This window comes from Pleurodeles waltl, chromosome 10, assembly GCF_031143425.1.
Source record: "Pleurodeles waltl isolate 20211129_DDA chromosome 10, aPleWal1.hap1.20221129, whole genome shotgun sequence".
NCBI lineage: Eukaryota > Metazoa > Chordata > Amphibia > Caudata > Salamandridae > Pleurodeles > Pleurodeles waltl.
Genome location: NC_090449.1, coordinates 559,545,208 through 559,571,171, shown reverse-complemented (window position 1 = coordinate 559,571,171; position 25,964 = coordinate 559,545,208). Strand labels below are relative to the sequence as shown.

General features: G+C 46.4%; 1 long non-coding RNA gene across 1 annotated transcript in view; it reads right to left on the bottom strand.

Annotated features, from left to right (window-relative positions):
• The window catches only part of LOC138260793 (uncharacterized), a 53,251-nt gene that overhangs the window by 5,724 nt on the left and 21,563 nt on the right, over nt 1–25,964 (bottom strand). Inside the window, exons 2-3 of the long non-coding RNA XR_011198993.1 lie at nt 14,356–14,414; nt 9,500–9,586 (exon numbers count right to left, since the gene is read on the bottom strand). This is a non-coding gene — a long non-coding RNA (uncharacterized lncRNA). The remainder of the gene's footprint in view (nt 1–9,499; nt 9,587–14,355; nt 14,415–25,964) is intronic.

Below are 25,964 nucleotides of genomic sequence, written 5' to 3'. Positions count from 1 at the left end.
TTTCCTTCAGGGTTTTTCCTCTGGGACTCCTTCTGGAGGGCACAGACTGTTGTGCCGTACCATTGTCAGCAGCACCGTGGCTACTGACCTTACCTTGGTCAGAGCAGGACCTACAAGAACTGAGGTAGCACTTCAGCTCCGTGTGACCAGGGCGGAAAGCGGAAGGTAGATTGCCACAAAATGGCAGAGTGAGTCAGGAAATGAATTCTAGAGTACAGTTTGGCAAGGCCAGATATGGGTTGGAAGATCTGTGGGTCTATACACATTGCTTACAAGATCCTTAAATGACTCATACAAGATGCATGCATGGCTCAAGCTGTCATGCATATACATGTTGTTCAACATTTACAACAATTATGAAGGAAGGGATGTCACTGGACAGCAGTAAAGTATCCTTACCCAGTTATGTGCCTCCAACACAAGGAGGATCATCTAGGACTCCAATAATCTCACACAACACAAAGGGACTGAACTTAACATATAGGGGGTCATTCTGACCTTGGCGGACGGCAGAGGCCGTCCGCCAAGGTACCGCCGTCAGAACACCGCACCTTTGACCGCGGCGGTGATTCTGAGATTTGCCCTGGGCTGGCGGGCGGCCGCCAAAAGACCGCCCGCCAGCCCAGGGCAAATCAACCTTCCCACTAGGTGGCCGGCTCAGAATTGAGCCGGCGGAGTGGGAAGGTGCGACGGGTGCAGTTGCACCCGTCGCGTATTTCAGTGTCTGCTAGGCAGACACTGAAATACTTTGTGGGGCCCTCTTACGGGGGCCCCGCGGCACCCCCTACCGCCATCCTGTTCCTGGCGGGAGAACCGCCATGAACAGGATGGCGGTAGGGGGTGTCAGAATCCCCATGGCGGCGGAGCGCGCTCCGCCGCCATGGAGGATTCTGACGGGCAGCGGAAAGTCGGCGGTACACCGCCGGCTTTCCGCTTCTGGCCGCGGCTGTACCGCCGCGGTCAGAATGCCCGGCGGAGCACCGCCGGCCTGTTGGCGGTGCTACCGCCAACCTCCGCCATGGCGGTAATTACCGCCGGGGTCAGAATGACCCCCATAGTACTGGCCACCATTACCTGGATAATGTACATCCTATTGACCCCATACAGACTTCAAAAACAGGCACACAAGAAGTCTAACTGGCACAGAGGGGTATATTGCAGCCTGTAAGGAGGGAAAGGATGGTATAAAAAAGAATCAATTGTGCCTATGAGATTTCTGCCTGCTCCACTCATGAGCTATAGAGCTGTCTATGGTAGAACATCATCAATAAGCCTCTCCAGCTCCTCTGGAGAGAAGACAGGGGGTCTATCACATGCTAGACGTGGCATGATTGCTCCCAGAGACAGCACACAGCAGCTCTGGTAGTGGAGGTGTTGATGGCAGCAGTGTCAAGAGTCAAGTGAGTAAATGTCCTAAACATGGCATTCTCATCCACCACCTACGCGGCCGTCACCCCCATTGGACACAGAGATTAGGCAGTGACCACCACAAAAATGTAAGCCTATGGCTGTGTCCTCCACAGTTGTAACTACCTACCACCCTGACAAATTCCACCGACAGAGGAGGGTGATTCTTAATGTCCAGTGGAGTACGTCAGGCATCCGCCACTTTGGCTGTCCGAAATGCTGTATGCCACCTACAATATATGGGCGTGATTCACAACAGTAATCTTAGACTTTTGATCTAAGTTTAGACCAAAAGTCTAGGTTTACAACTTTTAAGTATTCACAAAGGTAATTTATAAGTAGTATCTTTACATCTGCACTCGGGACAGAATCTCCAAAATGATACTCCTAATAACTTATCTTTATGAATACTGAAAAGTTGTAGACTTAGGTGGTCATTATGAGCTTGGCAGTCAGGTGACTGCCACACTGGCAATGGTGGTAGTACCTTCGCCAGGCCAGCGGTAATGACCGCCAAATAATGATCATGGCGGTGATCCCTCCCATAGACAGGCAATGTACCACACCAACCGCCAGCGCGGTATGACCACTGAACACAGCAGGCAGAAAACAAGGATTCACCCACCATATTATGACACATCAGACTGCCAGGATTTCCGGGGCATTAGCAACGCCACCAAAAGCCTGATGGAAACCCATCATATAAAAGGAAACACTCATCTTCAGGGACACAGAGGAATCTGCGGCAGCCATGGAACCAAAACTGCAAGTCTTCCCGATGCTGTACTACGCCATGGTCGTCCTGGAGCAACAATGCCAAAGAAGATGACGATGGAGAGTACAGCCACCTAGCACACAGAGGAGGGAGGGAAGGAGGGGAGAGTGACACACACACACCTACAACACACACCATACACACACACCACACCCCCCGAACCAGTTGCAGAGTAAATCAAGGGTAACAGTACCCAGGAGCAAAGAAAGCCAAGACACATACCTCTATTCCAACCACTGTAATCCTGTTGCATGAATATCATAAATTCTATAACATACACAACTGCATATTTACATAAAGGCCCAAAGGCCAGTTCAAAGTCTCTAATGTCCACAGGGCAAAGTCCAAGCTTCAACTTGACTCCTGATAACATCAGGACTCCACTGTTCAGGGGCATCATGTTGGAAAATGGGCAGGCAACTCGGAGGGCAGGGGGTGGGGTGTGTGGGGGGGGCTTATCATCTGGAGGCGGCTCCATGCCGACTGGTTCTGGAGAGGACTCCTTAACCACTGGTCCTGGAGGGGGGCTCCATGCCCACTGGTTCTGGAGGGGGGCTCCTTGCCCACTGATTTTGGAGGGGGATCCTTGCCTACTGGTTCTAGAGGGGGCTCCATGCCCACTGGTTCTGGAGGGTGCTTCTTCGCCTCTCGTTCGGGATGGGTCTCCTTGGCTTTTGTTTTGGGAGGGATCCCCTTAACCTTTGTTTTGGGAGGGGTCTCCTTGGACCTCGTGTTTGGAGGTGGTGGATCCATGGTCTTGGTTGTCTGTTTGGGAGGGGGCCGCAATTTAGCCCTCCATTTTGGGGGCGGAGGAGTGCCCTTGGGGCAGGGTGCCGGTGTCGCACTCAGTGGCAGCTGGAGACTTTGGGGGTGGAACAGTGTCAGACTGGGTGCTTGAGGTACTGGGCTAGGAGGGTGAGACCTTCCTCTTACTGGCAGGATGGGGGTGGAGGGGGATGGAAGAGGTCAAGGTGGGCAAGGAAAAGCTTCTTAGGGCCGATGGGGTGGGATATGGGTGGAGGGATGTAAGTGGAGGTAGAGGGAGTGGTTGTAGGAGGAGGAGGTGTGCTGGACTTTGGTCCAGGTGCGTGGACAGTGTGCGTGCGTTATGTGGATGGCTGTTGAGGGTCTGAGTGTAAGCGTTTGTGTGTTTTTGGAGGGGGCAGACAGGGTGGGGGAGGTCAAACAGGACTTGTGGATGGATGTTGTGGTGGTGTTTGCAAATGAGGTGGGTGTGCTGCATGAGGTGGTGGTGGTGGTGACTGCGCATGTGGTGTGTGGAATGCATGTCTGTGGGTCTGCTGTTGTGGTGACTATGGGCAAGGCTGTGCAGCTGGCAGGTTCAGGGACTGTTGATGCAGTGCATGCAGGGGTGAGTGCGGATGTGACTGTGAGGGAGGAGGAGGAGGGGGAGACAAATAGCGGCAGTAGATGATGTTGTGTGTGCATCTGTGTGCTGGCTTTGTGAGTGATTGAGGACTGTGTGATATTTTGTGTGCATGCTTGTCTGAAAGTGTGCGTGGGATGGGTTTGGGGTGAGGAAACTGGGAGTGGGAAGTGGTAGTTTGAAGGGGGGCAGAAGAAACAGGGACACTGACTGTCATCAGTGAAGAGGCCAGAGCCTGAAATAACCTCTGTAGGGCCCCTAAGCCACTGTGAATGCCCTCCAGGAAGACATTGCATTGCTGCATCTGGGATGCCAACCCCTGGATGGCATTCACTATGGTTGACTTCCCTATAGAGATGGATTTCAGGAGGTCATTATCCTCCTCACTGAGGGCAGCAGGGCTGATTGGGGCAGGGCCTGAGGTGCCTGGGGCGAAGGAGATGCCCACCCTCCTGGGTGAGTGGGCACGGGCAACTCTGTGGGACTCTACTGGGAGGGCGGTGTTGGTACGGGGGTGGCAATAGAACCTGTAGCTGGGGTGGTCCCAGGGTCATTTGCCACCACCACGGAGCTCCCATCAGAGGAGGAATCAGAGTCAGTGGTATCAGCTTGTGTCCCGCCGTGGTGCTCCCCTCACCCTCTGTCCCACTGGTCCTGTCGACGTCAGTGGACTCTGCCTCCTGGGTCCTGTGGGTTGCAGCTCCCTCGCTCACTGGTGCCCCTGCTCATTTACCTGATGATGCTAAAGCACACATGGACAGGATGGCAAAAGGAGGGGGGGAGAAAGAAAGGGAGCCCAGGGTCAATCACAGCACCAACAGCACAGATGGCATACACATCGCTGTCACACACTGAGACTGAGAATGGGCAGTATGGACCACAAGGGCATACCACTGGCTAAGTACCACAGCAGGTAGGAGCCAAACACTGCCATCTGCACACCAACTGGGACCAACTAAGACCTGTCTGCCATGGAAAGCCATCTACCTAGCAATCAAAAACATGCAATTCACCCAATTCACCTAAGCTGGACCACGCAGCAATGTCTAAACTGCATATTGAGGAGTCCACTGACTAGCACCTTGCACCCAAATCCCATGTTAGGCAACAGAAATAGGTGTCAAACAAACTGTACTCACTTCCTTGTGGCTGCTGTGACGCCCTCAAGCACCCATCCAACTCTGGGTATGACACCGCCAGTATGCGGGCCACCAGGAGGGGCAGGGTCCGATGGGCACTCCTCCCTCGATGGTAGGCCATCCCCAGCTGGCTCTCTGTGGTCTTCAGGGCCCAGCGCCTCAGGTCCTCCCACCGTTTCCTGCAGTGGGTTCTCCACCTGCTATAAACCCCCAGGGTCCGCACATCCTTGACAATGGAATGCCACAACCCCTTCTTCTGATGGGCGCTGACCTGCAGAGGAAAGACAAACAGAGGGACACCATAAACCAGACAATCCAGCCAGTCACACATATGGCCAACGAACTGCATTTGCCCCTCATCAGGCACACACATGACCTGTACCTCTGCGTTAACACTGACACCATCCATACCTCCAAATGACACACTGCCAGCACACACACATATCTCCATGCAGCCATGTTGCATGCATCATACCCATGGTGTACTCACCAGTTCGTCTGGAGGCCCATACAATTGCCCATACATGGGTAGGAGCCTCTCCAACTCCTCCAATGTGAAGGTTGGGGCCCTTTCCCCTGTTGCACGTGCCATGGCAAGTTCCAGACACAGGCCTCAGCAGCACAAGCAGTGGAGATGTCATCCTGTGAAAAGTCAGGAATCAAGTGAAATGGTAGGAATAAAATGCCGGTCACGTCCGCAGTGGTGAACACTGTCACCGCCGGTGTTGATCATCATTGGTTCCCATACTCCATAGAGGGCCGTGTTAGCCATTGAGGAATTGCATGGTGGTGCAGACTTCCTCCCGCCATGACGCGAACGCAGGCGGAGGGAGGTTACTTCCACCTGTCGCTGCATATAGGACAGGCGGTTGCCATTTTCTAATGCTAGTACACATACACAGATTAATAAGTGCGTCATTGTAGTTGAATGTACACACCTAGAAAATTCCAGTGTTCAACATACAAGCATGCTCTGTTTACACTGCTGTAGTGTGTTCATGGTTCCTGGTGTCAATCCCTTCTTACTTTTGGGTCCCTTAGGTACCAACCACTGCAGAGGAATAGGAGGAGGAGGTAAGCACCCGTGTACAGACCCCTTGGGGACTTGGCTACACTGGAGGGCAGGCACATCATACTCACTTGCCTTCTGGACAGGGCCACAATCAGAGAGCTGTGTGCACAATTGGAACCTGATCTGCTACCTGCTATCCATTACCCCACAGTAATACCCCCTCTTCTGTAGGTACTCTCAGTGCTCCATTTCCTGGCAACGGGCTTTGGTAAAAATTTGTATACAATGCAAAGTGCAATAGAGTGGGGTTATGGTTGGGAATAGTCCAGTGTAGTGGACCAGCCTGTTTGTAGCACAGGCCCAGTGTCCAAGGGGCCATAGGAAGGGGAGCAATGGCAGTTCAAAGTGGACAAGGTGACACAGTGGAACACAAGGGGGACATTCAGAAGGGGCTCCTTTCCTGGCGGTGGTCTTTGTCTTGGCAATTGTCTCTAATGTATATCTGAGTCTCAGGGACTGTTTGCGGGGTGGTTCACCTTTTGCATGGGGAGGGGTTCTGGTGGCCTGTGGGTCCTGTGGCAGGGCCTCCTGTCCACCAGCTGCAGCAGATGTGGAGGGCTGGTGGCTGGCTTGTGGAAGGGGCGGGCTGGTGTGCTGTGTAGTCCCTCATGATGTTGGCCATGTCACCCAGCACCCCTGCAATGGAGACCATGCTGCTGTTCAGGGCCTACAATTCTTGCTTGATCTCCTGATGGTGTTCCCCCTCCAGCCACTGGTTCTCCTGCATGATGTTTATCACCTAACCCATCATGTCCTGGGATCATTGGTAAGGCCCCAGGACATTAGGGAGTGCCTCCTGGGCAGTCGGTTCCCTGGGTCTGTCCTCCCCCTGGTGCATAGCTGCTCTCCGACTGTCCCTGCCCCCCTGTGCCTGTGTCCCCTGAAGGGTGTGCCTACTACCACTGAACCCAGGACCCTCATTGTCTTGCCTGTGAGGTGTGGACTGCGATCCCATTACAGGTAGGCACACTACTGATTGATGTGTCCTGGGGGCAGAGGTCTGGGGACATTGGGGGGCTGCTGTGGTGTTGGATTCTGAGGGGGGAGTCTCTGTAGTGGACTTGTGTGGCCTGTGGTAGCCGACTGACCAGTGGTCTCTGATGGGCCAGGGAGTTCATCCGGATCCAGAAATCCAGAGTTGCTGTCATCAATGGGGGCATCTTCTGGTGGGGGATTGGGTAGCCTGGCACCTCCTCGCCTCTGAGATTGGCTGAGGCACCTCTGGGGATGTAACTCGTGTATTATGCTACATGTCTATGACATATTCTGCATCACTAGCTTCCCTATATTTTTGCTGTTGCCCTGCCACCTCTGTTTGTGTATGGTGATGGATTGTGGGATTGTTAGTTGTCCATGCTGTGCATACATTGGTGGTTTGTGTACATGCAGGGCTGGAAGGAATGTGCATGCAGTGGGTATGGCATGCAGGGCTTGAGATTTAATTTTGATAATTGTGGTGGTGCACTGTGTGGGATGGATTGGGGTGAGGGGTGGTGGTGGCATGCAGGTATGGGGAGGTGATAGGTAGTAAATGTGGACTCACCAGCTACTCTAGTGAGTCTGTCAGGATGCAGGATTGCCAAGACTTGTTCCTCCCATGCTGTGGCGGCCACCACCAGTCCTCTGCATGGCGAGCTGGTGCCTTGCTGCAATAGAACACACCTTCCCCCTAAGGTCGTTCCATCTCTTCCTTATGTCCTCCCTTGAGTGTGGATGTAGCCCCACAGCATTCACCCTCTCCACGATCCTTCGCCATTGCTCCATCTTACTGGCAATAGATATCCGCTGGACCTGTGCTTCAACCAGCTGTTGCTCTACCATGACTATCTCGTCAACAATGACCCGCAAACTCCTCATCGGTGAAACAGGGGTGCCTTTGTGGGGACATGGTGTTGTGTGGTGTGTGTACATTGTGCAGAGGGTGATCTGTGATGTGTTGGGGTGTGGAGGGTGTAGTGCGTGTCTGATGAATTGGTAGTTGTGATATGTGTGTGCAGTTCTCTTTTACAGCAGCATCGCAAAGTGTGGTCGTATTCATGTGTTAGCAAAGGATTATGGGTGATGTGGGTGTGTGTTTTATAGTACTCTTGGTGGGTGTATAGGGTGTGTATATGTGTCAGGTGTGGGTTTTTTGTTCTGGCCAATGTTGTCTTGTTTTGTATTTGGGTAGACATATCCGCTTTGGCGGTGTTCACTGCCAATGGTTTACCGCCGTTAAATGCCCGCTGTTGTGATTTGTGGGTCATTATTTGAAGGGCGTAGTATTGGTGGCATAACAGTATAGGTGGTAGTACAGACAGTTTATCATGTACAGTGGGTCTGGCGGATTTGTCGTTGTGGCTGTTTTCTGTTGGTTTTATATGCATGTGTCATGATCTGAAGGACGGATGTCCCTCTTCACGTTGGTATGCTGGCGGCAGTCAGCGCAGCGGTATTCGGGATTTACCGCTGAGGTCATAATGAGGGCATTAGTCCTTTGGTCTAATCTTAGATCAAACGTCTAAGTTTACCTTTGTGAATCAAGACCCAAGAGTTTTAGTAGCACAAAAATCCTTATTCTGTCTTGTCATGTAGGTCCTTCTACACAACCACCGGCGTAGTATGTTGCAGGGCACAGATGGTATTTGACAGCAGTACATAGTTCACCACCTCTGACAGTCATTTTGGCGGTCGGAATATACAGTCATATTTTAAGGGGCAATTGTGTAACACATCCTTGAGGTTCGTCCAAATCCATGTTCTGAACACATGTACTGACAACCATGGGGGTCAAATGTGACTGCTGTGTACTTGCTAGCTGTGTTGTGTACTGTGTGTCATGTCTATCTAGTCAGAAATACTTTGTCACATGATATTTCTGGCATGTACCATATATGGTGTTGGGAGAGGGAATATGTGACAACCTCTGGTCTACTGTCCACTGCCAGACCTTCAGACCATGGAGCAACTGCATATTATTATGTCATACTGCCTGGATAGGCAACAATAGTGCACTTACACTGTCAGTTGGAGCCAGATCCGATGCCAGCTATTATTTTCCAACCTGAAAACCACATGTACAAGGTTGCAGAGGAGATACAGGCGCAGACCAGCGTCGTACCTCTCAACTCTTTTCAATGCCCAGGGGCTCATTGAAGAATTTATACTGCGGAAGCGAGAACTGCTTCTAGAGCCCAGGAGGTGAAAAGTGTAAGCAGGCTAAGCTGAAAGAGAAAGAAGACAGTGACCAGATGAGATGCTGCGAAGAAGATGCAGGATGGTTGACCCGAGACGTGGGAAGCTGGGAGATGCAACGAAGAAGACGCAGGACCTGAGATGTTGGAATCTGAGATCCTCAGCGTAGAAGATTTATAACCCAAGGCGTCCATAGCTGAGACGTGCACCAAGGAGGGGAAACTAGAGACGGCCTGGAGAGCAGAAGGAGGAGGTGTCAGGACCAGCTGACCACACCACGTTCCTGGAGGCGCATAGCTGGACAAGATACATCCTTTTGGCAGAAGGGCACATGTAAAGAGAGTAGGGGAGGGTGGTGAAGGAGAGAGGGAAGAGTTCCTATACAATCAGGGGCACTTTTGGGTTATTATGGCTGAGACACTATCCAGGTCAGTGACACCGTACAAATGCATGTTATAAAAAAAAAGAACACAATTGGTTTGAGACCCCTTCTTACAAGCACTCCCCAATTCCCATCCTAAGATCCCCAACAATTAAACACCTACCTGATCCAGGATCCTTGTTTTCTCTCACTCTTCCTCCGAGGTGGCCTGGCGGCAGTAAAGCGGGTGCACCAGAGTATGTCGTTGAACCTAAGAAAAGAGATGAATGAAGAGAATTATTTACTACAGTCAGAAGAAGACACAGCCAAGGAAATACATTGAGGACATTAAAGTGCCAAATTAATAAAAGAAAAGCAAATAAAGAAAACAACAGTAACCATAACAGTCTAGCTACCCATTGTTTTGCGATACAAACCATGACAAGTGGTGTCAGAAGTGGGATTTTTAAGGGCCCTGGCACACCTTAATAGCTATCTCTATGGAATCCGACTCTACGATGAATGAGATTATATGTTAGTTGGCAGAGGGACAGAGGCACCTGCATCTGGTGATAGAAGACCAAGCAAAAATGGCACAAAGAGAAAGAGGACAGTTACAGGAAGCCCTAAAAAGTCAGACTGCCATAATAGCCAATAATCAATTGGTTCATAAAACTACGCTTCAAAGGTTAACTGAGACCATTGCGAGTTCCAAGGTCCACCTTAACGTACCAAGCTCGGTACTACAGAAGTATCAAGCAGCGGAAGATCCTGACTTCACTAGCTTTGATAGAGTAGGGTCTTTGGTCGCTTGGCCTGTGGAACTGGGGTCAATTTGTAGCCCCGCTGTTAACAGGGGAGTTGCAAACAGCTTACCAAGCCATCAATCCAGGAGTGACCACTCTCTGTGGGCGATATTAGAAAGACTCGGTTATGACAGTGAACATTTTCAGTTGAAATTCCGAAGGGAGAAATGGGACAGTCACGATAATCCAAGGGAGCTGTTTTTCAGAATCCAAGACCTCAGCCTACGGTGGTTAAAGCCGGTGGAATACAAAAAGGAGGAGCTCATAAACAAGGTACTATTGGAACAGTATTGGAGGCTCCCCAAACTCCACCTGACATTGGAACGGACAACATCTGAATATAACGGTGCCGGATGCCATTGAGTTAGCTAGCGTCTTTCATCAGATAAGGGAGAGCAGAGAATATCTGGCTCGAGGAACCCTTGCTCCTTTGCCAGGAGAAAGAGGCATCACCGGGTAAACACCTCAGAGAGGACTCCTTAAGACCCCTTAGATTCCATGACTTCAAGGAAGGGAAACAGTACAACAACCTCAGTGTTACAATTGTGCGGATTGGGGACACATAGCTTGAATTGTCCCCTTCTGGCCCAGAGTCCTGAACCAATGGAAGTACAACTGTTGAAAGGGAAAGTGCTATGTAGCGCCAAAATAGCCTCTAAATATGTTCTCACCATAAAAATGAAATGGTCAACCCAACCAGGTCCAGATAGATTCGGGGTGTCGACAGTCCATTATTAAAACATACAGGGTGTCTCCTTAGCAATGGAGGAAGGACGAAAAAACAGGCATTAATTGTGTGCATGGGGAAACTAGAATCTACCCCATAGCCCTGGTACAAGTGGAATGGAGAGGATATATAGAGATCCTTAATGTGGGAGGTATACCTGACCTAATCGAAGACCTTATTATAGGGACAATTATAGCGACTTCTCACTCCTGCTAAATAAAGCAATCAGTCAGGAGAATGACTCAAGCTGGCTATCCGAGGCCCCGTTCCATGAAAAAGAGCAAGAGGGCAGTAAGAAAAGGAGGTAAGTGAGTCATAGGGAGAAAAGGGGAAATAGGAAGAAATATGTTACTTCTACTCTACTGCATGTTTTTTCCTTCTTTTTCACAGTACCCACTGGAGAGAATCCTCCTGGGAGTTTTTGAGCATGTCAGAGGAAGGATCCTCCTTATAGACCCCACATCCTACACTTAGCACATAGCCAAGTGGTGGGGGGCATTATACCTCCTTAGCTGTTTCTATTGGTCCAGGGTCTATTCCGATATCTGTGATTTTGTGTCTTTTGCACTCGGTGTCAACTTACTAATATTCCCCAACTCTCTAAAGTCCCAATGTGTTCCCTACCAAATATTGACATCCCATTTACCAGGGTAGGTATGGATCTGGTAGGTCCATTACTCCCTTCCTCTAGGGAATACCAATATATTTTGGTGCTCGTCGATTATGCACCTAGATCTCCTGTGGCTTTTCCGCTAAAAAACATGACTACTGGATTGGTGGGTAAAGCCATGACTGAATTCTTTTCTAGAGTCGGATTTCCTAAGGAAGTACCGACCGATCAATGTACCCCCCTCATGTCAAATATTTAACCTGCTAGGTAATAAACAATTAAAAACATCTGTATATCATCCTCAGATGAGGATGGCCTCATAGAAAGATATTATCCAACAATAATATTGTTTTTAAAGAAGACCATTTTGGGCGTAGGTCGCGATTGGGTCAGAAACTACCTCTCGTCCTATATGCTATTCGCACACATGCTCAGTCTTCCACCGACTACAGTACTTTTGAACTTGTCTTCGGAAGACAACCAAGAACTCTCTTAGAAAGGCTGCAGAACATTGGGAAGAGAAGATGAGGGGAGGAAGCTACTAGAATACGCCCATAACCCTAAAGAGAGTCTACACTCTTTTTGGACAGACATACGAAGTATGAGGGAAATAACCCAAAAGAGACAAAAATGCTATTATGACCAAAGCAGTAAATTGCAAGAACTCCGAATGGGTAGTAAGGTACTCATACTACTCCTCTCATCAGATAATAAACTTCTCACAAAATGACAGGGACCCTACATAGTGACAGAAAGGGTGTGCCTTGTCACTTACAAAGTATCAGTGCCCAATGTAAGCAAAAATGAACAGATATACCACATCAATTTGCTAAAAGAATGGAAGGAGTCAGAGACAACCACTTGTGTACCCTCTCTTGTGTCCCTAGTAACCAACACCTGCTCCCTCAAAATACAATTTCTCCCATCAAGTCTAGAAGCAAAGGTAATCTTACCCTATATAAAAGACAAACTTACAGAGGAACAAAGGAAACAAGTACTACACTTTGTAGATCACAATGGAGACGTCTTTTCCCCAACCCCAGGGCGAAAGTAACTCGCTCAACATCGTATTCACACAGAACAGGGAAAACGTATTTCTTTAAAACCCTATTGAATCCTCAAGGCTTGTTGAAAGGCAGTAGAGGATAAGGAAAACAAAATGTCAAAAGATGATAATACAGAACCACCCATAAGTCCATGGGGTTCCCTCTTTGTACTAGCCCAAAAGTTGAATGGCTCTCTCCGGTTCTGTATAGGCTTTCATCAACTAAATTCCATATCTACCTTCAATACCTATCCCATGCCTAGGGTGGATGAAATGATCAAACAATTAGGGTCAGCAAAGTACCTCTTCACCTGAGATCTCACGAAGGGATATTGACAGGTACCTTTGTCACCAGAAGACCACAAAAAAATACTTTTTCCACCCCGTCTGGTCTTTACCATTTTAAAGTGATGCCTTTTGGGTTACACGGAGGCCCAGCAACATTCCAGAGATTAATGGACAATCTTCTTAGGAACCATAAATCCCATACCTCCGCTTATCTCAACGATATTGTCATTTTTAGTCCTTCATGGCACTCCCATCTGATACACCTGGAGGCCTTTTTTAGTGACCCTCAGGGAAGCAGGGCTGACTGCGAACCCCAGTAAGTGTTAGATGACCCAGGAGTCCATACCATACCTTGGTTATAATATTAGACAATATTTTATCAGACCCCTAGTGGATAAAGTAAAGGCCATTCAGGGAATTCCATACCTAACTACAAAAAGACATAATCGGCCTTTTGTAGGGTTGGTCGGATACTATAGGAGATTTATCCCTCACTTTGCTGCTAAGGCAGCCCCTCTTACCAATCTATTGCAGGCAAAAAGCCCCACAAAATATCATCCCTAACATCCCAACAAAAGAATAGTTTTAACGTTGTTAAGAACATTCTATGTACCAATCTAGTTCTATGCTGTCCAGAGTTTTCTAAACCCTTTATAATACAGACCAACACTTCTAATTTAGGATTGGGAGCTGTTCTACTACAACCAGACAACCAAAATGAACTGCACCAAGTAGTATATATATCAGTCATAAACTGTTACCCTGTGAACAGAGTTACCCAACCATAGAGAAGGAATGTTTACGCATCAAATGGGCAATCAAAGCTCTTCAATATTATTTGTTGGGACAATCCTTCACTGTACTCAATGACCATGCACATTTCACCTGGCTTTCGCATCGCAAAGACACTAATTCCAGAATTCTATGCTGGTTTCTAGCATAGCAACCCTTTTCCTTTCAAACGATCCATCTCCCTGGGAGGAGTCAAATCATGGTGGACTACCTGTCTCTGATGCTGGGTCCCTCATGGCCCGATCGGCCATGCCAAGAAGGGGAATCATGCAACAGGGTTGCATAAGAGATACAGGCACAGACCGGCATCGTACCTCGCAACCCTTCTCAGTGCCCCGGGGGAAGCTGGGAGATATGACGAAGAAGACGCAGTACCTGGGACGTTAGAATTTGAGACCCACAGCGGAGAAGATGTAGGACCCGAGGTGGCCACAGAGGACACACACGCCGAAGAGGAGGGACCAGAGATGGCCTTGAGAGCAGAAGGAGGAGGTGTCAGGACCAGCTGACCATGCAACTTACCTGGAGGAGCATGGCTGGACATGCTCCTCCAAAGATACAGTCCTTTTGAAAGAAGGGCACATCTAAAGAGGGTAGGGGAGGGTGGTGAAGGAGAGAGGGCACTTTGGGTTATTATGGCTGAGACACTATCCAGGTCAGTGACACGGTACAAATGCATGCTTTAAAAAAAAAAAAAAAACGGATTTGAGACCCCACCCTTTCCTCACAAGCACTCCCCATTACACATCCCGAGATACTTGTTTTAACTCACTCTTCCTCAGAGGTGGCATGGCGGCAGTAAAGCAGGCACACTAGAGTATGGTGTTGTACCTAATAAAATAGATGAACAGAGAGAATTATAGACTACATTCAGAAGAATACACAGCCAAGGACATACAATAAGAACATCAAAGTGACAAATGACTAAAAGAAAAGTAAATAAAGAAAACAACAGTAACCCTAACCAGTCTAGCTACCCTTTCTTTTGCGATACACCCCACAACACCACCTACTGTATGTCATGTCAGTAATGAACTTCCTTCCCACAGGGCTTTCCAACAAAAAGTAGCCCTATCTGCTGGTATGTCAAAACTTATGTTGGGTCTGGTGTTTAAAGATGTATTCACAGCAATGTTGAAACACATTAACAGCTATTACAGGTTCCCCCGATGTGAGGATTTAGTCAATGTAAAAGTGGATATTTATAGTTTTGCCTGCCTCCCACATGCGGTGGGAGCCATTGGTGGTACACATGTTGGCTTGGTGCCACCACAGGCCACTGAACAAGTCATTTGCAACAGAAAGAACTTTCATCCCATCAATGTGCAACTTGTCTGTTTTGCGAATCTCTGGATCTCAAACATCTGGGTCCATTATCCAAGATCAACCCACGATTCCTTCATAATGCAGAACAGCATCATACACCACCTGATGTCTCAACTGCATCCTTAAAGGGCCTGGCTGCTTCGTAAGTCACATCTGTCTTGAGTGTGTGTGTGCAATGCCAGGTGCTACAATCATGAAGTGAGTGACTCATTGTTGTACTTACATCCCATTCCTTAATAGGAGATTCCACATATCTAAACCGTCCTTGGTTGTTGACGCCGCTGAGGAATCCAACAATGCCAGGGGAAGCCTGCTTCAAAAAGGCTCATGGAAGAACACAGCGGTAAGTGGAGCGGGCTTTTGGGCTCCTGAAGGCCAGATTTAGGTTTCTGGGCAGGACTGGTGTAGCCCTACTCTAATCACCCGAGAAAGTATGTCAGATCATTGTGGCATGCCTCATGCTCGCCAACATCGCCCTTCTGAGGAATAACCTGTGCATCCCAGAGGAGGTAGAGCCTGTAGTGCCATCGGGTGAGACTCCCAAAATGCCAATTAAGGATGACAGTTGTGAAGAGGAAGGAGGTGACTTGTGAGAAGATCTCACCAACAGCTACTTTTCATGAGTGTATGTCATGTGATCTAATGACAGTAGAATGAACTGTAGTTCTGAGATTGTGTGGAATTGAGTGTTTAGAACCGCTAGGGAGCTCACACTCTGCAATATTCAGCCAAAAGCTACTTGATAAGATAGCTTTTCACACATCCCCACCTTGATGATGTTGCTTTGTGTCAGTTCCCTTGCAATGTACTCTGTTTTCCAATTGTTAGCTATGTGACTTGTGTCATAGGTAAGTTTTCAAGCCTATACTCCTTGTTCTGTTCTTTTTACAGGCACCTTCACCATGATATCTGTATGTGGGCATTTCAGAGTTGTGACAAAGTGGGCATGGATTGTTCCAGATAATGTAGGTCGTAGAGTTTGGAAATATGAGACCTGTATCAAGACACTTTGCACAGTACTTGGGTGGGAGGTACAGAACTGCCCATTGTACTTAGTTTGTGTGTTGTGGTAAGCCTAATGCATTATGTGTATCATCATGTGTTCTGAAAATATGTAGTCCTATATTTTGACCAAGTCATTTTCCTTCACATTGGCTAAACACTTTTTGAATGACTTGTATATAGCTGACAATGTGTTTTATCATTGCAGGCCACAGTGACTGCCACAACACTAAAATATGTTTGTGTCATACCACCAGATGCATGGGAAGTTGATTAGGATTTCCCTGTATTCAGGGACTGTTATGCTGCCATCTGTCCTTATCTTGGATTTTGCGATATTAGATTACTTTGCTATGGTATGTAATAAGGCTCAATTTGCTGAAATCAACCACTTTAATGTTTGCCTATTCTATAGGACAATGTCTGACAAATCCCTTCCTTATGTGGTCTGTACCTTGAAATATGTTAATTTACTCAGTGTGAGTCACTCATTCAATAGTTCAGATATATTTACAGTCTATGTGCCAAACACTGTAACAACATTTTGATTTGACCAGACACTTGTAGTAATGTGTTGGTATGTATGGTTGTAGTCCTGAGCTGGACACAATGCACCAGTAACATGTCTCTGCTTGCACAAGTAGCTTGTATCTTCATCATATGTTTCACATGGTCTTACATCTCTACATAGCTAAATGTGAAAATTAAGTAATCAGATAATGAGTATGTGATGGATGAATTTATTACAATGCTAATACAGAAACTACATTTTGGACAGAAGAAACAAAAATGTAAAGTGAAGGGGTCAGTCATGGTGAATGAAATCATTAGAGTAGATGCCACACCACTGGGAGTCCAAAGTCCAGAGTACTCCTTGCATTAGAACTGGTAGGTTGTTCAGGATCAGTCAACAGAGTGAATGTGCAGCACTGAAAGGAGGTCCTTTAGGAAGAGGTCACTTGCTGGCAGTGGTGGGTGTTTTGCCACCAGCACCTCTTGAATTCTTAGCTGGATGACCCTGCATGCATGGGGGGGATTTGCTGCTACGATGGCAGGGTTGCCTGCGGCCAGTGCACTAAAGTTGATGTGCCTGGTGTTGATGAGCCGAAGGAAAGGGTAGACTGTTGTTGAAAAGCCCTGCACAAGATGATGTGAATGCCCCTCGGTACACCTGTTATGGAGGCCGTGTTGTTATTGTGGGCCTCCATCTGTCACCGCATGTCACTGTGCATGTCCCTCTGTAACTGCTTGATTTGCCGGAGTTTAGTCTGACCCATCACACCTTGGGACTCCTGATAGACACCCAAGATGTAGATGATGGTGTCCTGCCCAAGAGCAGCCCCAGTTGCCTCAACCCACTGGCCCACAGCATCCCTCCCACGTACCCCACTCCCACAAGCCTGTGCCTTTGCCACAGGGTGCCCTCTTCAACTTGTTCTTGGACCCTCATTGTCAGAAGTGTTGTGCTGCAACTCAGGATCCAGGACTGGGGAGGCTCAAGATGGGGGGCGAATGGTTCCCTGTGATGTTGAGGGACCGGGCTGGGAAGTGTTGATGTGGGCACAGTGAGACTCACTGTTGGCATCTGAGCAGGTTTCCCAGATGGGCAAGAAACATCCTCCATATCCAGACATCCAAGAGGGTATTCTTCACTGAGGGCTTCATCCAAGGGGGTAGTGGCAGTTCTTTCAGAACCCAATACAATTGTTACTTGCCACAATAGGATTAACTACAACTTAACTTTGTACATCGTCTCTGCTTACTGTAACTCTAATCTATTAGAGGTAGATGACACAATACAACCAGTATCATTGTACATGTTACATTATCATGTCGACCTGCTGCTGAGTACACAGAGGCCTCCAGTAAAAATGTTACTGTTACTTCTCTCACCAGGCCAGTGTTCTCTTGTCCAAGTACCATTCTTTGGCAACTCGCAAATGAAGTGTACTCACCTGGGAGGTGACATTTGCATATTGTGTGTAGTACAGCGAGTGACATGACTGCTAAGATCAGTAAGCCCTGTATTTATAATTCCAACCACCAGCCCAGTGTTCATTTCTCTAAATACCTCTGTTCCTCAACTCTCAATTGAAGTGTAGTCAGCTGATGGTATACTATGTGTATATTGGGGCTGATTTAAGAGCCCCTAGCGCCTCCTTGTGCCACTTTAGCTTCATTTTAGTTTATGCTAATGTGGCCCAATGAGGCCAAAAGCTCTGCACCATATTTACAAAGTGGCGCAATGCATGCATTGTGCCACTTTATAACCCTTTGAGCTACATTATGCCTGCACCAGGCATAATGTATGCAAAGGAGGTGTTCCCCCGTTAGGGAGACAGAAAAAATGGTGCAAAGAAATTTAAGAGATTCCTTTGTGTAATTTTTTTCATCACTTTTAACGCCTGCTCAGAGCAGGCATCAAAAGGAGGCACACCATTGTTTTCAATGGGCCTCTGGAGGCTTTGCAGGATTAGTGTCAAAAATGTTTATGCTAGTCCTGCAAACCTCCTAACTAGTGTCAAAAGTGTTGCTGCTAGTTCCCCTAACTATTGCCATAGGGCGATTCTAAGGAGCATGAAGAAAATGGTGCTGCACTGGGTGCAGCGCCACTTTCCTTAAATCAGGCTCATTGTGTGTCGTAGAAAGAGTAAAATGACTGGAACTCCCAGGAAGCCTTTTGTCTATAACTCCAAACACCAGATCAGGGTATACTTGTCCAAAGAACACTCTTTAGCAACTCTCAATTAAAATGCACTCATCTGGGAGGATACGATTTGCTAAGTGTTGGGAAGTAGAGGGAGTGACATGATTGCAAAGCCAAATGGGCCCTGTTACTCTAACTCCAAACTCCAGTACTGTGGCCGCTTGTCCAAATACCCTTGTTTGTCAACTCTCAAATGAATCATACTCACCTGGGAGTGATCAAGCACAGACCATGCCCAAATCAAAGATGTATCTGTCAACATCGCTCTATTTTGACTTGCCAATCCAAGATTACATTTTTGAAGACATGAATGACACCTTACCCAGTGTGTATAACAAGTATTCATTGGGCCTCAAGATGCCTCACCAGATAGGTATTGGCAGCAGACACATTCACACAGCTCTGTGCAGATGATGACTCTAGTCACATATGCAACACATTCCTAGGTTTGCCTGCATCTCACTCAACTAGGCCTCCAAATGGGAAAAGCCATATCTTGCCTTCCCACTGTTTTGCCTGCACTGGTGGCAAGCTGGCATTTTCAGGCCATCCTCCCAAGTTCAAATGATCTGCACATTTCAGCAGCTGCCTGAGTCCAAGCGAATTGGCAAGCTTCACACATGTCATGTCAAAACCCAATACCATGGTTACTTGCCACAATAGGATTCATTGCAACTTAACTTTGTACAAGGTCTCTGCTTACTGTAACTCTAATCCATTGGAGGTAGATGTCACAATACAACCAGTAACATTGTACGTTTTACATCAACAGGTCGAGCTGCTGCTGGACTCACAGAGGCCTCCTGGCCTTAGCAGTCATGTCACTCCTTGTGTTACACACACTATAAACATGGTATCCTCCCAGGTGAGTACACTTAATGTGTGAGTTACCAAACTATGGTATTTGGACAACAGAACACTGGGCTGGTGAGTGGAGTAACAGTAATAGAGCCTCCTGGCCTTAGCAGTCACGTCACCCCGGTACTACACAATATACAAATGTTATCCACCCAGTAAAGAACACTTCAATTAAGAGATTACAAAAAGGACATGTGGACAAGTGTCCACTGGTCTTCTATTTGGAGTTAGCAAAACAGTCCTTCCTAGGAGTTGAAGTCAGGTAACTCTCTCTCTACTGCACACACTATACACATGGCATCCTCCCAGGTGAGTAGACCTCAATTGAGAATTACCAAAGAGATGTATTTGGGTAAGTGTACACTGGACTGGTGGTTGGAATCACAGAAACAGGGCCTCCTGGCCTTAGCAGTCAGGTCACTCCTTTTACTTCCCACACTTAACAAATTGTACCCTCCCAAGTGAGTACATTTCAATTGAGAGTTACCAAACAGGGTATGTGGACAAGTGAACACTGGTCTGGTGTTTGGAGTAATAGAAACAGTGCCTCCTGGAAGTTGCGTTCAGGTAACTGTCTCTACTAAATACACTATACAAATGTTGGGTATTATATATCTGTGTGCAGAGTGAAATTAGGGTTGGGCATACATTTACCTGTTGAGACATACCATGAGTCCTGGGATCATTTTTGTATATTGAAAGACTCACAAGCCCCGTTTGGACATATGGCATGTGATGGACCTTATTAGAAGTGATGTTGGGTTCAACAATACAGATTGACAGTGTCAACACCAAGATATTCTGTGTATTGAATGTTGGTGGGGTACAAGAACATGACAGAGGCAAAAGGTGAGCTCTGCACATGCATGATGTAGCATTTTTGTGACATATTTTTGTGTTGTGACATACCAGACTCCGCTCCCCCAGGTATTTCTGTCAAACCCTCAGGATGCAGGATGGCCAAAACCTTCTCCTCCGAGGTGAATAGATTTATTGGGGCACTGGGAGGGCCCCCAGTAGTCTTCTTGCCTGCAGCTGGTGCCTGGAGGCCAGGGAATGGTCCTTGCCCCTGGGGTCATCTCACCTCTTCTTGATGTCCTCCTTTATGCGTAGGGTGGTGCCTACAGCACTCACTCTTTCAACAATCCTGTCCCACATTTCAATTTTCTTGCTGAGGGGAGTATACTGGACTTTTGTTTTACAAACAATTGTGGCTCTACTCTTAAGATTTCATCCACCATGACTCTTAACAAATTTTCTGAAAAACAAGTATTTTTACAACGTGACATGGTGGTAAGAAAAAATAAATCAGTGACAGTGACTTACTAAACAGGGAAAGTGCAAAAAGGTTTGAATGAACAAAAGTGTGTGCAGGGTGTTATATGGGATGGAGAAAAAAGGGGTGCCTAATATATGTACTTTGTGGAAAAAAGGCACCCAAACTTCCATGTTTTGTATTAGAAATGCAAAGGATTGTGGTGCGTGAAGGGGTGTGTTTTATGGTGTCCTCTGCAGGTGTGTACACTGTGGCAACATATTTCACAGTGTGCTTTTGTGTATTACTTTGCTGACTGCCAACCATTGTGTTTCAGACCACCATTGGCTGACCGCCATGAAAGGAGGGCCACGCGACTGTGTGCTTGTAATATGCTCAATAGTTGGTTGTGGTGCTGTCAGCTCTGGAGGTCGGACCTCCTATTTCCAGGCTGTTGCGCCGCTGGCTATGTGCCATTTTTGCTTGGCGGTCGGCAGTCATGCCTGTGTAAATCGTAATAGGGAAGTCTGAAAGACAATGGAGAGCCAATGCCAATGCCGATGCACTGTGTGCGCTGGCAGCACACTCAAAATGCACACTATCTGCTATGGCAGACAGTGCTCATTCCTTGTGTGCTGACAGGGGGTGGTCCCTACATTGCCAATGCCAGGGGGATGGGTAGGCAAGGCCCCCTTGTGGCTCCATCCCTGCTTTTCTGCTGGTCTTTCCATGGCAGAGTCCCCATCATGGAAAGGCCGTTGGAAAGGCAAGTCATAATCAGCACGGCAGTGCTGAACTCAGAACTGCTGTGGTTGACCACGACTTGCACCATTGCCAACCTGTCAGGATCTCTGATCTTGGCTGTGGCAGTCGTTTGCTGGCGGTACGACCACCAGCATCGTAATTTGGTGTCGGACCACCAAGGAAGCGGCAGTCCAACCACATCCATGGGTGTGGCAGTCCATGGACCACCATACTTGTCATTAAACCCATAATATCTAATGTGTGGTGATTTGGGGTATTTTGTTAACTTCTTGTTCAAGGCATATTAATTCTCCATTAGGCCTCAGGTTGCCCTAGCACTGCTATGTTATCATATACATAGATATTATCACTTCCCCGTGCGCTGACCACATGTTTTTATTATCAGTATCTTGTATGTTTATTTACAATTTATTTCTTGGTGATGGTGTTGCATTATAACTACTAACTCTGTGCAAAAAATTCATATTTAAATTTGCTGAAATAATCAGTGGTCAGTGGCAGTTCATGGTGTCACTGTTGTAAAGTAAATAGTGTTAATCTATCTCTTGCCCCATTTTTCCATTGGTAGACAATCTATAGCTCAGATTTTGGGGGTTTATGTTGGCGTCACCCCTTTTTGGTTACCCACATTTGATTATTTATCACAAATTTGGCTGTGTTTTTACTAAGCAAGAACAGTGTTTGAAGATTGCCATGTATGATTTTGTACTTTGTGAAAGATAAGGGCAAGTTAATTCAATTACTTCTTTCTTTCATCACAAGTAATGATCTTGTGTTACAAAAAGCACAAGACAAAGTTTCCAGCAAATAGCTTGATGTGTTGGTGGAAATCACCCTGCTCTTTGGACCAAATTGTTTTGAATCCAAATGCCACATTACTTTCTTCAGTTACTCAAATGATTTTAGGTAATTTTCATTTTTTGCTGCTTTTAGGCCCTTTATAGCATTTCTTTATCCATTTATCAATTAGAAATACATGGTTTGTTCATTGTTTAATTGCTTATATTTGTTATATATTGTGATGCTTTGAGATAGGTTGATTAATTCCGTCCATAATTTGATTTAATGATCACCATTTGATATGATAACATTCCTTCTAGTACTGTATCATATTTATTTCACCAGCATTTTTATTTCTACAATAATAGCCATTCCTTTATTTAACACTAGAGCCAGACTTTAATATTTAAGGGCATATTTATACTTTTTGAAGTAAAACTACCCTCACGCAGTTTTGCATCAAAAAGTTTAGCCCCGGCTTGTGCTATTCCTGAGTGCCAGCCAGGTGCCATATTTTTGGAATGGCACAAGCCGGTGCAAAGGGTGGGCTAATGTTGGCGGTTGGCGGTATAGGAGAAGGGGGGTTTGCACCAAAAAATGATGTTAGACTTGTTTGAGGCAAAAAAAATGCCCTAGCGTCATTTTCTGACACAAAACCATTCATACCAAATGAGTCCTGTCTAAGAAAAGACAGGAGTCATGCCCACCACCCCAATGGCCAGCACAGGGGACCAGTGTCCCCTAGGCGTGGCCATTGCATCCTGTGCCATGCAGAGGGCCCCAAGTTGGGCCCTTGATGGCACTTTAATTAAAAACAAAATATTTACCTCTACTTACCCTATTTACTTGGGGTGGGGTCCCCCATCCTCTGGTGTCCCTCTGGTGTAGGTGAGGGTGTTCCTGGGGCTTGAGGAGGGCACCTGTGGACCTATTCTATGGTGTTTAACCATGGAAATAGGCCCACAGGTCCCTAATTCCTGGTCTGACCTGGGAGTTAAATAATGGTGTAAAGCAAGCTTTGCACCATTATTTAGCTTCTTCTCCCACCCTTGCGTCATTTTAGCACAAGGGGATACATATGGGGCTATGGGGTTAGCACCATTTTTTAGATGGGAACGCCTACCTTGCATCTCATTGACAAAAGGTAAGTTCACTCATCTAAAAAATTGTGCAAACTCAAGTATTTTACGTTAGACATGTCTAATGTCAAAATATAAATATGGAGTTAGTTTTGTGCCGAATTTGCATAAACAAAATGGAGTATAAATATGCCCCTTAGCCTTTTAGATCGGCATAGCATGGATTTCTTGCATGTACGTCTTGAAAAAAAAAATCTGCAGTTTCTCACAAAATGATTGTTACTGAGTTGACATTATCTCTAAGTAAGTCATTGATGGCCTGCGAGTCACAGCCTTTCCATTTTCACTGCTTGTGATGGTAAGTTGGCCAAGAGATGTCCAGGCCAAGGGGCTGTCAAAATCTATATGAGCTGTATGTATAAGAGTACTCTCAACACAAAAATGATTCCTCTGGTCCAAAATGGCTGAGAGAATGCATTTTGTGCTAAGAAATACTGATAAATTCAAAAGAAAATGAATGACAAGCGCAAGCAGCCACTTGTGCTTGCTAAATGTACTCTAGAGGTTTGGGTTTTTACCTAAATTATCCCTAGCATTTAGCACAGTTTTCACTATATGCCCCCTTGCATCTAAAGTGAGCATGAAAAGGCATTTTGCACTAAGAAATAACACTAAATGTGCTTCTGGGCTGGAATTTTCATTCAGAATTACTGCTGGCATCCAGCCATATTTTCTTAGTTCACAATGCACCCTCACGTCCAAGATGGACATGAGGATGCATGTTACATGAAGAAATAGCCCTAAACGCAGCAGAGCACAAATAGCGAGTGGCTGCTTGTAGTCGCTAAATGTGTTTTCATGGTAGAATTGTTTTATCTTAAATTATTCTTAATTACCTGAGCAGACATTTGCATTAGTATTATTAATTTTGCATTAAAGTGTAACATGGAATTCCTGAAATTACTCTGATTATGCCTCTGTAATTAAAATAATGCCCAGGCTTTCAGAATATTATTTACACACTATATGAGGCTATTACCTTCAAGACTGAAGCAACTCTGACAAAGGAACGCAATGCAAGTACAGTGTACTTCCAATGAGATACAGATCCTCAAGATCATAAAATTGCATGCAAAGATACTCTGCCAAATTAATAGAAGTTAAAAGTTTCACACACTCCACTGATGAGAAAAATCAATGGTTGTCATGGAGACAGAAAAAAAAGATTGTACTCTAGTATTGAATTAATTACTAACACTCTAAAGAAACTATGCACCCATTTGATAATCAACAAGAATTAATATATGCAGCCATTGAACATGGAATGCAGTCCAAGCAATGAACAGGCTGTGCATAGAATACTTGTCATGGTCATTAAGATCTACGTTGATGAGGACTTAGTAACTAATAAATCTGTGTCCATAGTTCAAAAGTGGGTACTCACAGCTCCTAGTGTGCAATTTATCTGCCTGAACCTCACACCTCTGATGTCAGTAAAAAATGTAGAACTTAGTGAAGTTATTACAAATCGGGTCTCTAGTAGACAAAGGTAGGCACCTTGTAGAAATAGGGAACACATTCCTAGTCAAGGTAAATCAGTTAGACACAAGAAATTAAACCATGCTCCCCCTCTGGTCGCATGGAACAGAACAGGCAGGCTTAACTTAGGAGGTAATGTGTAAAGTATTTGTGCAGCACTTAAAACTGTAAAACAGAGACAATATCACATAAAAAGATACCAGACCTGATTAGAAAAACAGAGCTTAATATTGTGAATGAACAAGACCAAAATGACAATAATCCAATAAGTAGAAGTTGTGATATTAATGTTTAAAGAATAAATGACACTGTAGCGCTTGCAAACATGAAGCACCAACCGGAGCTATCTGGTGGCTCTATACCAGGTCAAATATGAAAAGTCAGGCCCACCATGATGGAGAACAGGTTGGATACAGGGACATACCTTGGCCCACTAAAATCAGTACCATGGTTTGGGATTGCCTTGACAGCGAGGGTGGATGCGAGAAGCTATGGCTATGCAAAGAGCAGATGAGCCAATACGTCATCATCTATCCTAGCATTGCCAGGCAAAGCATCAGTTCCAAACTGCACAATTGGGGATGCCTCACTTCAGAACCCCTTTGATGTAGCCAATGTGTCACCGTTGAGCCACACAGCCGGCAATGCAATGTCTCCTGAGGCGGTGATGCGTCAGCATCAAATGGAGATGCATCAGTTCCAACCAACACAATGACAACGATGCATGGATTTTGATAGTTGTAGCACTTTATATCCAGTTACAATGGCCAAGGACTGGATTGTCAGCACTTGGTTCACTTGGAAGGGTAAAACTTGCAGAAACCAAAGTCCAGGAGCTGCTGCAGATTCTGTTGAAGTCATTTTTGTACCTGATATTTCAGAAGAACAGGAAGCAAGCCAGCAAGCCCTTGGAGTCACTCTGGATTCAAGTGAGATGGGTCCAGTCCTGCTGTATTTTTCCAGTAGGAGGGGGTGCCCTCTTGGAAAACTTGGAATACCCCTTGTAGTGCCCATATTCATAGCATTGAGACTCTTATAGGGAAGCTTTTTTCTGGTTGACCAGATTGGGA